At 40.0% G+C, this 12,968-nt stretch overlaps 1 long non-coding RNA gene across 1 annotated transcript; it reads right to left on the bottom strand.

Moving 5' to 3' along the window:
• Positions 1–6,839: 6,839 nt before the first annotated feature.
• On the bottom strand, positions 6,840–8,532 carry LOC121050254. Its single transcript, XR_005802484.1, has 2 exons — positions 8,495–8,532; positions 6,840–7,718 (listed from the first exon to the last, which is right to left on the bottom strand). It is a non-coding gene; the product is annotated as an uncharacterized LOC121050254 (long non-coding RNA).
• Positions 8,533–12,968: the final 4,436 nt, after the last annotated feature.

Raw genomic sequence — 12,968 nt, 5'->3', positions numbered from 1 at the left:
CCCGGCGATGATGCACTTGAGTTTGTTGAGTGCTGGCCGACCAATGATGGCGTTATATGAGCTGAAACAATCGACAATTATGAACTCCGTGTGTATTTCAGCCATACATGGACTAGTACCAATAACTAGCCGCATGTAGTCAGAACCCAACGGTTACGTGATGTCACTAGAGAAGCTGAGCAGTGGTTCATGATCTTGGAGTAGTTTTCTGTTCCGCTTAAGGTCGTTGTAATAGCTACTGAATATGACGTTGACAGCGGATCCGCTATCAACCAGGATTCTTCCCACTAACATTTTGCCGAGAATGGCGTCGATTAAGAAAGGATCGTCATGGGGTAGATGTACTCCGCGTTCCTCCTCCTCTGAGAAGGTAATGGGCTCCCAACCAGACTTTGGGAGTTTTGCGGATCTCTCGTAGCGGATGTTACAGACTTCCTTTGGGTGGTTAACCCGTGCATAACGTTTTCTTGCTCTGTGAGACATGTTGGTGACTGGAGCACCCCCGTCGATGGTGTTGATGCGGCCCATGGGCTCAATGTCAGTGATCACAGGTGGCGGTTGGCGCACCATGAATTGCTCCAGCTTGCCATCACGGTATAAGGTCTCAATGGCTGTTTTGAGAGCGTTGCAACTGTTAGTATTGTGACCGCTGTCCTCGTGGTATTTGCACCACTTGCCAGTGTTTCTTGGCTTTCCTATTTTTGGGTATTTTCCTGGGGGCGGCGGTGGAATCTGATCTTTGCACTGATTGTATATCTCCTCATACGAGGCCGTGAGGACTGTAAATACTGCATACCGCTGGGAAGACTCCGTATGTTTGCTGCGGTTGTCCCCATGAGATGGGCGGTTTCCCTTGTAGTGTTGGTCCTTCTGTCACTTGTTCTGGTATTGGCCCTGCTGCCACTCCCTCTTTTTGTCAGTTGGCGGTGTGCTGGAGGTTTTGTTAGCGGTCCTCTGCGGATTGGAGGAGGGTTGTGTCGACTTTGCTAGTGCTGCTGGTGGCGGTGGGGTTTCTCCATATGTGATGAATTCTGCCTCCTGTTCCAGCATTAGCTGGGGTACAGGGGGCGGCCCCATTTCCACTAGCTCTAGTGGGCGTAACGGGACCTGCATATGCATGACTAGTGCTGGTACCAGGTCGACTCTGCCTGGTGCTCCGTGACTGTTCACTTCTTGCCGGGTTGGTGGTTGCCTCCAGCATTCTCTTTAGTTCGTCAAAGCGTGACACAAGCGTGGCCACTTGCTTTTGGGCCTCGGCCTTTTCTTTGCATTCTTGTTCACGCTCTCTGTTTGCTTTGTGAAGATCCGCCAGTGCCAGCTCATATAGAGACGCGAGGTCTTGGCCTGGCGGGCGGCTGCTACTTGGGTTTGTCTCACCGCCGGGGTTTACAGGGGTGGTGAATAGCGCACGGTTGATGCCTACCGCTGGGTTGGTGGGTTGGGGAATGGCGGACTAATCTGCCTGCTCTTCAGCGTTTCCCCCGTTGTCGTTAGTCATAGTGGTTGTGGTGGGATGATCTTTTGTTCAATTGTTCCCACAGACGGCGCCAATGTTAATGCTAAAAGTCCGGCGGTAGCCGATCTTTCGTTTAACGCGGGTCTGGTGGGCGGACCGCTACTCTGAGGATCTGATGGCCCCCACTAGCTGCCACACAAGAGACAGGGCGTCAGAGGGAGACCGCGTTGGCCGGTCTTCACTTCTCCGATGCTTAAGTCAGTCAATATATGTAGGCAGCATAACAATAAATGAGTAGTAAATGCGTAATTAATGAGGAGAGAAGAGAGAACCTTTTATAGGTGAGGAAGGAGTTGATCTTCTTCATGTTTTCGATGTGGGATTGATATGCTTCAGTCCCCAGCTTCTGGAGCTTCTGATGCTGTCTTGGCGCGGCGCGTGGCGGTCCGTCAGCTGTGATCTGGGGGCGATCCCGGGCTCGGGCGGTAGCCCGCCTGGCTGTGTATCTACAGTTCACCCCCTTGGTGAGAGTCGGTACCTCTGGCGGTACAATGAGCGTGGCTCATTATAGCTAATTATGCTTGCAAAAGTACATATAGGTACAACGGGAATGAGCCAAAACAAAATGTCTGCTCGACCTCTTCATGCGACACTTGGATGCTGCACTCCTCTTTGCATCGCGAGCAAACTATTGGTGAGGCCTCGCTGATAGTCTAGCCTTCTTATGTGCTGGGGCCTCTCCCTCTTCATCCTTCTGACTCTCAGTAGTTAAGTCAAGAGTTAACCTCCTTTGGCCTTTTCTGTTCCAAGACACATCGACCATGTTCAGCCCGGTATCAGGGAAAGGATTCAGATCCACAAGTGCTGTCGCAGTTGCTAGAGATTCCACCTGCAAACTGCCATTATTAAGCCATACCTGAATTTGATCCTTCAGCTTCACACACTCAGCTGTGTTATGATTCCAGAGATTGTGAAACTTGCAGTATTTCTTCCCTTTCAACTGTTTTGGCCTGGGGAAGGGTCCGAAGTTCGTCTTCACCATCTTTGCGGCTATCATCTCATCCAAAATCTCATGCGCTTTATTGGCATCATATGTGCATGTCGCGAATTCAGGTTTGGTAAAAGCCACAGACTTTTGTTTAAACGGCTCCTTAGTTAACTTCAGCTGCTTGAGGGCTGAGCTTTTCCTCTCAGTTAACTCAAAGGCAAAGACATCATTCTCTTCCTCTTCACTTTCATCTGGGAAAACCTCCTTGCCTTGGTAATAGGGATCATAGGTTGTTGGCTGGTAGTTTAGTGCAGCAACTGTCCGGTGTTTCCCAGGAACATATGTCCCCTTGGAGCGTTCTTCCTAGCATCAGTCTCCCTAAGAAGGTGCTCAAAGCTGTCTACCTCAGTAATAAGCTCTCCCATTGCCTAGATCATGTTGCCATGTTATTTCTTTCACTGACACGGTTCCAAACCCTTGATTGCCAATTTAACTAATTCCCTTTCTGGCAGCACCATGTTCAGCTTAGCCTTCTAAATCTAGAATAGTTGAAGATAAGCAACAGCAGACTCCGTAGGTTGTTGAGCCATTTGGGTTACGGAGGACAAATCAACTTCAGGCTCTATAGCTCTGAAGGTTTCTCGGAAGAGCTTTTCCTTTGCGGGCCAACATGGAACTGACCCCAGTTGAAGCTTAGAGAACCAGGTGAAGGTGGCTCTAGACAGAGAAGTGCCGAAGATTTTGCACTTAAGACTGTCGTCGTTCTGGTACTGACCACATTGCACCTTGAACCTGGCCAGATGAGTTGCCACATTCTCGATATCTTCCCTTGAAAAAGTAGAAAATATGATATTTTTATAGCCTCTAGGGAAGGGCGCGAGCATTATATGTGGCGGGAAAGGCCCCTCATCAAGGTAGGCCCTAGGATTAGCCAACCTGATCATTTCCTCTACCTTCTTGCGTCTCACATAATCTGGGCTAGGAGGAAGAGGTACCGCCGCAGTCTGGCGAGTGGTTTGCAACACAGGTGCTGCTTGGCTAGCAGTCTCTATTCCTTCCCCAAGGCAAATAGTCTGGGGAATACTGGACTGTTGAAGAGTAAGCGCTGGTGCGGCCACATCTTTTGTCAAAGCAGTTATCTTGATCGGATTGCCCGCCTGGTCAATCCCATAATAGTTTCCTGGGAGCTCTTGAAATACGTTCTTTACACCATCACTATCGTATTGAGTAAATGCGACAGGCTCAGCGAAGGTTCCTTCACCGATTTTCAGAGTTCTGCTCTTCTGCGCGATCGGTGGTGTGGCCTTGTCCTTACCACCAATTATCAAGGCTTTTTCCTTGGTTCTGGCTGACGCGGAAGTAGCGGCGGCCAAAGGTGTAGTTGTACTGCTGCTAGCTTTGTCTTGAGCATTTGGTGGCACGTACTTGCCGGACCCACCAGGCTGACCAAGCGAACCTAGAATAGCATTGGGATCTCCTTTATTCAGAACTTCTTTAGCCTGGTCCAACTCAGCTTTTTGCATGGCAACGTGAGTCACGAGGTTAGATCCATCGTTGCGAAGAGCCGTAAACTCCGATGCAGTGTGCTTGTTCTGGTTCTCGATGGCCTCCATGATTTGCTTTTGTTGCAGAATGTGCCTATCAGCGATGTAGCTAGCCTATTTCCTTACTTCATTCGCTGATTGTTCAACCTGCTTCCTAATCTCCCAAGCACGCTGGACAATGCGCCAGTCCAACTCACGTAGGCGCTGCTCTGTCTTCGTGATCTCCCTGGCCATATCAGTGGCTATATTTTCTCGATATCTGTCATTGTTAGCCATGATGATCGCGAGCTGTTCCTCGACAGTCGCCCCCTCTGGGATAGGCGTAGGAACGAAGGCCTCTCTTATTGCGCCCCCCGCAACATTGGTGGTGATAGAAGTCTTGACAGCCTCGTTGGCCAGAATGGTAGTAACATTCTCGCCCTCAGTAGCAGGCTGGTGACTTCCTCCCTGCTCAGTTGACATGTCAGATGACGGTGGGGTGAGAGAAAATCTTCAAATTACCAGATCGTCAGAAAGACCACGATAGTCTGCATGAGAGTGGGGCCTGTAACTGGAGGTCTTGTGTTTTGGGCAGTTAACGTAAACCTTTTGGTAAGGATTCACGCTTGACTTCCCAATGGTGGCGATCGCGAAGAAACGCTATGCAAGTCCCACCGGCTGTGCCAAAATGTTTGGCTCCAAAACCAATCTGGCATGCAAACAGTCTCTTTTGAGTGCGTAGGAGTGCCAGCACCGTGGGGTGCAGTCGTCGGGGCGTCCCTTGACCTAACTTCTTAATCAAACGCTGTGGACGAGGAGAACACCAACCTCGTCACCAGGTTCTTTTTCTATGCCTTTCGGAAAAGGACTTCTTGCCTTACGGGTAAGGGCTTGTGGTGTGATCTTTTGCGTCATCGGGTCGATAGTCAACGTTGTAGGTTAAGCAGAGCAATCACCGGAAAGTAAGAGAAAGCACGGGTTTTGCTAAAGGGTGACTTTAGCTTCGCTGGGTTGCTAGGGCGTTACCCTTGCTTCGCTGGGTTCAACTAAGTTGAAGGTAGGTTGCTCCAGAGAGACTTTGATAATCTGAGAGATTAGTTGATTGAAAGAGTTGTGTCTTGTTGTATCCTGGAAACCTGGTATTTATACCTTAGGGTTTCTACTGTTCCTTGACATAGAAGGATTATTGATTGAAGTTTCCTATTCAATCTCCTCTACTTGACTCTAATAAGGGCTCGTTTTCGTCATGGATCTCGGAATGGGCGAAGCTGTAACTCAAACCCAAGTAGGCTTAATTTTGGGCCGCAGGTATCGGGCCGCTACGCTGAACCCCCTCAAAGGATCCTGCCAAAAATACTTTTGGGCTCAAACAATTATAACACACATTGAAAGATGATTTGTTTTTACTAAAAATAAAGGGTAGGATTTTTAGGGTTTTAATCTTTTCTAGATTATTTGGTTGAGAACAAAAAAAACGAAAGAAAGTAGGATCAATATTCCATAACGGCTTCAAATCTTCTGTCCCCAATCCTCTATCTCCTTCTCTGTTGCCTAATCAATTTTTGACACATGGTCTACCACCTAAGACAACTAACAGCAATCTAACTTCGTTTAGTTTTTTGTTTTTAGTTCGAACAAAAAAAATTATGAAAGATAGACTGCATCTCTCATCTTCTCCTCCTTCCTATCCCATCCCATCCCATCTCTCTCCCTATCTCTCTAATTCATATGGAACTCTACTTGTATACAACACCAACAACTTGAAGAACAAACCATGTGAATCCCTGACCTCTAAAGTAATTATGCTTAACATCTGCTTAGGGATGAAAACCATGGCAGATCTAGACAAGCTGTTATTTCAATTTCTAGATTTCTTTGCCTCTCATGGCTGGGTTCTTTGAACTTTGCTACAAAGACTACATAAACTCTTTCGACTTCGTCAACATGAACCCAAAATCCAAACAAGAACCCAGATTTTATACAACTCCATTAGCAAAATCAAATCAAAAGGACCAAAAGATATAAAAGTAGAGCGACCCACTTCTAGAACAATCACAAGGAAGAGAACCCAGATAAAGATTCAATCCCTTCCGATGCCAAAATTGAATTTGAACCACAATCAAAATCTCCAACTTAAGAAGCAAATCATATTGCCCATCCAAAAAGAGATTAGAAAAGTGATAGTGGCCGAATTAAATTGAACGCAAAACAAAAATCTGCCTAATTTTCTTTTCTAGTAAGTAATGCTGTGTGAATTCGACTTGCAGAGAGAAGTCTCGAGTTGGAATTGCATTCTGCATTTTTTCTTTTGGTATAATTTGATTTGTATTCTGTAATTTTTTTTTTTTAGTCAACAGAGTTAGATGGCTGTTAGGTGAGTTGGAATTAAATGACACATGTCAACATGTTAATGGAGGGATAGGAAAGGAGACAGAAAAATAGGGACAGAGGATTTGAAGCCTTCAGGAATCTCTCCTTCTAGAAAAAGAAGTCCAATGGTGGTTGGAATTTGGGATCAAAGCTTAAACTATTTAATTAAAGCGATTTGAGTGATCAATTAGTCCATTCTCTACTTGATCAAAGTCTTGGTTTTGCAAATTTTTTAATTCTGTTTCTTTCAGTAACTTTTTGTTGCTGGTGTTTATTATTGCATGAGTCTTTGTTGTATGGGTCTTTGTCTTTTTGATTCTTTGTGAGGTAGTTTCCTCTGTTTATTTGGTTTGTGATTGATTTTCAGGCAAGAGAATTAGGATCCTAATGTTGTGCACATGGAGGATCTGCATATTCATATGGTGATTTGTAAAGAATCAGGATCCCAATGTTGAGCATTGTGCTATAGTTGTTAGGAAGTTAGCATCAGATGGCGAGTAACTTTGTAAACTGTGTCCTATACCACAAATTTCACATATATTTCCTGCTTTTTTTTTTTAAGGCAATCTAAGATCTTCGTATGCTCAATTGAGAATATTAAAACTAATAGAAGAGTATAAACATTGTGCACATACAATTTTTTTTCTTTTCTTTCTTTTGTATAATCTGCATGCCTGTCCATCTCTTAAAAATTAGAAAGGAGGATTGAATACCACAGACGTTAAGAGTCACTGCTTATTTCTAACAACAGTTCAATAAACATTATGTGGTTTTAACCTTGAGTCTTGTTATTAGTGAAAGGCCATGAGAATCAATGTTAACAGTCTGATTTCAAAAAATGGCAAAGGAAAGCATTATTGATTTAAAGTTAATGAATGTATAGCTAGACTTGCAGGGAATTCCATAGTATGTGTAGAAACCTACCTAACTGATAGATTATAGTTTAGGCAATTCTAACTATCTCATTTTAGGCAGACAAGAACATCTGATAATTTATGCTCATCAATTTATTAAATTGTAGTAAGATTTGGCAAATCTCCAAAATCCTATAGCCAAATCAAACCTAATCACATGTTGTAATAAAGTGGAGCATAACTGAAAAGTAAGAAGACCTGAAAAAATTATTTACTCAAACAGAAGGATGGAAAGGGAGTGTACTTGCTTTTGGATTTCATAACACAATGTCATTTTTATTTATCCATTGTGTTTATATGCAGGGCAAGCGTTACCCATGTAACTACGCTCATCATTTTGGCTGGAAGGTTGAAAGGCAAGAGGGGGTTGTTGATACACTAAAAGTAAGCGTATAATTTAACCCTGAAATTATCGTTAGTAGTATAAGCAAATAGGGATCGTTCTATTCCGGGGATTGAGGGTACACCTGTAATTGCAAAAACAATTTAATAAAAGTAAAAAGTATTATTTACAAAAATAAAACAAAGAATAAAAATATATACAAATGAATACAAAAGGGGGGTTTAAGAATTATAAAATCAAAAGTTAAAGGTGGAACACAAGGAACAAAGATCAAAACCAATTCCATGTAATCAAATTCGATTCAAACCCTATAATTGTTCATCTAAGTCATGAGAAAGGAGTTGATCATGTGAAATATTCGAAAGCAAATAATTTCCCATTTTTTACTTTTCAGTGCTAATTAACCTAAGTGAAAGCACAAAGATTAATCCTATCAAACATGTAATCAAGCCCTAGAAAGCTAGTCAATCATGACATGTTTAACGCATTAAGAACAAAGAAAGGCTATCAACTCAAGTGTGCAACTTAGTATGAAAAAGTCCACCTAATTGCAATCCTCTTTAATTAAATTCGGTTTTTGTCCAAAACCTTTACTACTTCGATTCAAGTTACACAAAACAAAAAGTTGATTTCATGTTCTTAAACCTAGCACCAATTACATGCAAATCCTATAAGTGTCGACCCAAATAAGATAAACATAAAAAAGTTTTCTGTAAAGCAAATTTAATCGAACAAACTCACATAAGCAACTTAGAATCTCAATTATAGAATTCGAAAACTTTATTTAAACATAGAAATTGGGCTCAAACTTTGCCCTAAACGTTATTGTTAACTAGAAACAAGTTCATACGAAATCAAACAAGGAAACCAAAAAGGTTACAAGGAAAAGGAACGAATTACACCGTGAGTGGAGATGGAGATGGAGAGCTAGATGGTTGGATCTTGAATCTTGGAAGCAAGCCTTCAAGGTGGATGATGGAGGATATGATCTTCACGGCTCATTCTTCTTCTTCCTCTCCTTGCTTGAAAACGCAGAGCTTTGCAACTAGAGAATGGAGAGAATTTTTCTGAATGAAGAGGTGTTGTGGTGTTGTTCTTCTATTTGATGGTGTCTTGGTGTGTAGAATTGTGTAGAGAATGCTCCTATTTATAGGAGGATGACAACTTAGTGTCCAAGTCTTCAAGATTGATCCACACAGCATTAGCTAATCAGAGAACGCCACGTCAGCTCTGCTATGTCATCCAACCAATAAGAAACCTCCAATTTAACACCTTGATTTAGGGAGATTATTTTTGAATTAATTGCATGATTATTTTCTGATTTATCTCCTCAAATAACTATCCAATCATGCCACACAGCTTCGACCAATCACAGAATGCCATGTCAGCTCTGTTGAGTCATCCAGCCAATCAGAAGCCTCCAAAATAAATCCCATAATCTTTCCAAATATATTATTGCTGATTTTCCCAAGATTTAATCTGGTTTTTCTCTTAATTTTAGGCCAAAATACTCTTGAGTGAAAATAGGAATGAATCTGGACTTGTTTTGGACTTTTTCTCCCTTAAATCTCATCATTATCCTTGATCATCTCTTGATTTTTGACATTAACTCCATAATTTCCCATGGCAAAATCAGCTTTAATTCCCCATAATATCTCCCACGTCATCATGTGGTCTCTTAATGCCTTCAGGTTTCCTAGCCTCATCAGGATTCCTAGTCGGACCAGGAAAACTCCATTTCTTCATTTCAGCTCATTTCTTCTCCATTTATTTCAATGTACCTATAAAATAAAAACTAAATTAAAAATGATTAAATAAAGGAAATAACTAAGAAAAATATGAGGAAATAATTATTAAAACGTCGCATAAAAATGCTCCTATCAGTTGTCTTTTTGAAATGGATTTCGTCTGGCCTACTTTTGATCACTGGTGAGTTTTGTCGATATGTGGAAGCAAGATAGTTATTTCTTTACTTATTGGTAACCACCTCTTTCCTAATGTTGGCAGCAATGGTTAAGATTCAATGTTGTTTTGTGTAATGACATTAGTTTATATTGTATTTTGTTAGCTACAACCAATCACTACAACTTGATTGGTTGTGATAAATTGCAGACGATGTTAAGCGCTATACAGTCTAGGTGTGTGGAAGTTCAATTTGATTTGGCATGCAATTTTCTTTTCCACCATAGTTAATCAATTTTCAGCTTTTAGTATTGCATTTCGATTTTTTATTTATTTGCAAATTTGGTAATAATAAATTAGGTTGTTTCTCTTCCACCAGTGCTTAAATTGTTTAGGACAAAATACTATTTACTCTATATACTTATAGACTTTCGACGTTTCAGTCCCTGACGTTTCAATTTCACCTAATTAGTCCTTTCTGTCAAAAACTCCGTTATCTTGCTGACGTGGCAGTCCTTCTACGGTAAAATGACTATTTTACCCTCACTGACAAAAAAAATTTCTCTATTTTTTTTACTTTCTTTTCTCTGTTTTTTTTAACTCTCTTTTCTCTATTTTTTAATTTGTTCTTCTTTTTTTGTTTAACTCACTTTTCTCTGTTTTTTTTTATTTGTTCTCGTTTTTTTTTTAACTCTCTTTTCCGTTTTTTTTTTAATTCTCTTTTCTCTATTTTTTTAATTTGTTCTCTTTTTTCTTTCTACTCTTTTTTTTTCAACTCTCTTTTCTCTCTTTTTTTTAACTCTTTCTTCTCTATTTTTTTAATTTGTTCTTTTTTTCCTACTCTTTTTTTTAACTCTTATTTCTCTTTTTTTTTAACTCTCTTTTCTTTATTTTTTTAATTTGTTCTTTAATTTTTTTCCTACTCTTTTTTTAACACTTTTTTCTCTATTTTTTAATTTGTTCTTCTTCTTTTTTCCACCGCCCTTTCTTTGGCGCTAAAACGGTTCAAACATTTCTCTGTCAAGTTACCATCAGAAACAGCCAAAATGACCAAATCACTGCCTTGCGCAGGAAAACTCAAACATCTTATCCTCTTGGATTCTCTCTTGGCTCATCATCTCAGCAAACCAACACCATAGAAATGTTATTGACGTCAAGAGAAAGCTTTTGATATAGCTCCAATATCACGAAGCGGTAGGGATTTGAAGGGAAGTGAACCCGACCGTTCTGGCGTCCAGGCGTGGGCAGAAACTGGAGCTGTGATCAGAGAAGGGAAAGAGATGGCCGAAGAACAGAGAGGAGGAAGAGGAAGAAGAGGTAAAAAGAAAAGAGAAAGAAATATATTAAAAAAAAAGTGAGAGAGAGAGAACAAATAAAAAAAGAAGAGAAAAAGAGTAGCAAAAAAAAAAAGAGAACAAATTTAAAAAAATAGAGAAAAGAGAGTTTAAAGAAAAAAGGAGAAAAGAGAGTTAAAAAAAAGTAGGAAAAAAAGAACAAATTAAAAAAATAGAGAAAAGAGAGTTAAAAAAAAAGTTAGGAAAAAAAGAACGAATTAAAAAAATAGAGAAAAGAGAGATAAAAAAAAAAGTAGGAAAAAATGAACAAATTAAAAAATAGAGAAAAGAGAGTTAAAAAAAAATAGAGAAAATAGAGTAAAAAAATAGAGAATTTTATTTTTTTTGGTCAGTGAGGGTAAAATAGTCATTTTACTGTAGAAGGATTGCTACGTCAGCAAGATAACGGAGTTTTTAACGGAAAGTTGACGGCAAGGACCAATTAGGTGAAATTGAAGAGTCCAGAGAGTTTTTAGGTGAAATTGAAATGTCAGGGACTGAAATGTTGAAACCCTATAAGTATAAGGAGTAAACAGTATTTTGTCCAATTGTTTATTAATTTCAAGTTTTTGAACCTTTGTCTTATACTACACACTTGATTGGTAAGTTCAGTAAACTTCACCGTCACTTGCTTAATGTGAGAATTTCTAGTAAAAGAGGCAAATAAGAAAAGTTCACAGAAGTCCATTACATTAAAACATAAATCCTAAATTCACAACCTCAGTAGAAAGTTTTTGAATATATTAGTTCTAGGATATATGAAAGTTCAAATTTGATATTACATAAATGTTGTTTCCTCATGTATTTCAGATTTTATTGGAGGTTAGATGTATCTACTATTTTACTTCAAATATCAAGCAACCAATATATATATGGATCAAGTTTTCTTTTCTGTTTAACCACACATTTGTTTAATAACCAGCCGAGCTTCTTGGCAAATCAAACTAGGGTTTCTTCTTTGCCATTATTGTTAAACTACAAAATGTTTTCGGAGACTGGGATCCATATTAGTAACTATTCTAGACCCTAAATTCTGATAAAGTTGTGCACATAGAAAATTGTTTGATTGCAACCAAGTGAAAAAATTAGAGCAGTGTATGGATGTGTACTAAACAAGTGTTCCAAACTTCTAGCCAAAACGTCTTGGCTATTCTACTCTTAATAGACTGAAACATCCAACAACCATTCCAAACCCTAAAATCTGATAAAGCGGTGTATATAGAAAATTGTTCAATTTTGATTCTTATCTTTTAACTTTGTTTCCTGAATCACAAAAAGTTGTTCAAAATACAGATGCGACTTTTGAACTTGCTATGAATGTTGCTTTTTGTTCAATACCGTGTATATGCATTGCACAAGAACACCTTACTCAATATAATGCTCCTACATTGGTCAATGAATTATTTAACAAATATCGGGAGTTCATTGATAGATTTGAATTACAGGGAAGTGGCATAATTCAATGTTGCTAACTAGCGGCAGTTACAACGGCTTATGATCAACCAATGTTGCAAACTGTAGCTGTATAGTCTGCTGCTGATTTTGCTCTTCTTCTTTGTTTTCTTAAGGTTATTGACACTGGAAACTATATTAGTGTAGTGCTCATTGAAGGTTTTGGGTAGAAGTTTATGAGATCGATAGCAAGTTTATAACAACAAAGCTTATGAGATTGATGTACTTACGAATATAAATGGGTCAAGATTTGTTCCCATATCATCTATTCTTTCTTTGAGAACTATCCCCAACCTTCTAAGATTTTGATTGACATGAAAAACAAGAACTGTTTCCCTCTACTCAGAAAAGAAAAGAAAGAAAAAAAACCCGTAGCATCGCGCGGGAGAACTATCTAGTGTTATCAATAAACTAAATTCTATTTCTAAACAATTTGACCGAGTGTTAAAAAAAAAAAAAGAGACCGTATTACCGGCCAAATAAAAATAGAAAATAGACCGTATTACGTCCTGTTTTCGTAAACAAACCGCGGTGCCGGGCGAAATGCATGCTGCGCTCTAGGAGACTTGGAGCCATGGTCGGTCGGTTTCGCGGGGAGACGAGTGGCTGGGAAAAGGATGGATCGAGCAAGGGTCTAACGGTCGGGACAGAAATATCTTCGAACTTGGCTGAGTATCGATCTAGAT

The sequence above is a fragment of the Rosa chinensis genome, chromosome 6 (genome assembly GCF_002994745.2).
Source record: "Rosa chinensis cultivar Old Blush chromosome 6, RchiOBHm-V2, whole genome shotgun sequence".
In the NCBI taxonomy this organism is placed as follows: Eukaryota; Viridiplantae; Streptophyta; class Magnoliopsida; order Rosales; family Rosaceae; genus Rosa; species Rosa chinensis.
This window is presented reverse-complemented; position numbering and strand designations above follow the sequence as displayed.